Here is a 1,232-nt window from a genome sequence, read left to right on the forward strand (position 1 = left end):
GGAAAGAGGCTGCTGGCTTCTGTGACTAGGGGATGTCGTTCTAGGACGCTGTGGTCCACCTTGCTGATAATGTTTTCTCCACAAGTTGCGCCTATACTGCTGTGTGATATTGATGCATCTGACAGGCAGGTGTAGACTCAGGGTTTGCTGAAGCATCTGGTTCAGACATTGTCCCATGATTTTGAATTCTGTCTTACAGTTTTATGTCTGCTTTCTTCATTAGAGCGGAAGTTTCTCAAGGGCAGGGACCAGAGCCCGAGCTTCCAGCGTGGTGCTTTGCTTATGTAATAGTTCCCTGCAGTTTACTGACTGGCTATGAATAGGATTTGGGGACTCTGAAGTCTACTACAGATGAGGTGCCTCTGGTCTTGAATTCCTAATTGTACAGTATTTTGTGTTCATTTAACTCCAGTCCCTGCATTAACTAACCACACTCTGCACCTAATCATTTCCAACCCAGGCAGCTGATTTGTCCCCTAGGCTATGCTTTCCTGTTTAAACATCCCCTGTAATTTTTGCTTGTCTTTGGTAGTCACAGTAGAAGGTTTAGGGTATTGAGAGCTCTGAGAGCTCCAGTAATTGTTAATGTTGCAAATTTTTTGAAAAGGCCGTTAGGCAAACCTGGTTGAGAAGGGGTGGATCTTTCCACTTCAAGTGGAGAGTCCTGTAGGAGATGGTTTAAGTATTGCCCCAAGAGTTTAACCTGGCAGTGATAGGTATATGATGGGAATTTTGGATCATACATGAATGTGGGCTGGAAGGGAGGCATCTGGGATTTCCCCCCATTCCCAGGGCTGAAGAGGGTCTCCTGGCTCCTTGTCACTCTCTGAGGCAGATGCCACATGCAATTATAAAAACTCCTCCCATCGCTGTCCTAGAAGAACAGATCCAGCCTCGTGGAATTGATCTGAGAACTGCGGAGTTAATCATTTATGTTGCTAGTATCCTGAGAGATTAAATGAAGACTTAGATGAGGACAGTTCTTGTGGGATGGATCCTGACTTCCCATCCACACGCGATTTAGCTTGCTTTCAAAATACAGATCCAGGGCTTCCCTGGTGGCGCAGTGGTTGCGAGTCCGCCTGCCGATGCAGGGGACGCGGGTTCGTGCCCCGGTCCAGGAAGATCCCACGTGCCGCGGAGCGGCTGGGCCCGTGAGCCATGGTCGCTGGGCTTGCGCGTCCGGAGCCTGTGCTCCGCAATGGGAGAGGCCACAACAGTGAGAGGCCCGC

The 1,232-nt window shown here is 49.3% G+C and overlaps 1 protein-coding gene across 2 annotated transcripts in view; it reads left to right on the forward strand.

The window, feature by feature from the left end:
• The window catches only part of CHKA (choline kinase alpha), a 62,135-nt gene that overhangs the window by 24,229 nt on the left and 36,674 nt on the right, over positions 1-1,232 (forward strand). The window lies entirely within an intron of this gene.

The sequence above is a fragment of the Lipotes vexillifer genome, unplaced genomic scaffold (genome assembly GCF_000442215.2).
Source record: "Lipotes vexillifer unplaced genomic scaffold, Lipotes_vexillifer_v1.1 scaffold1477, whole genome shotgun sequence".
Taxonomy (NCBI): Eukaryota; Metazoa; Chordata; class Mammalia; order Artiodactyla; family Lipotidae; genus Lipotes; species Lipotes vexillifer.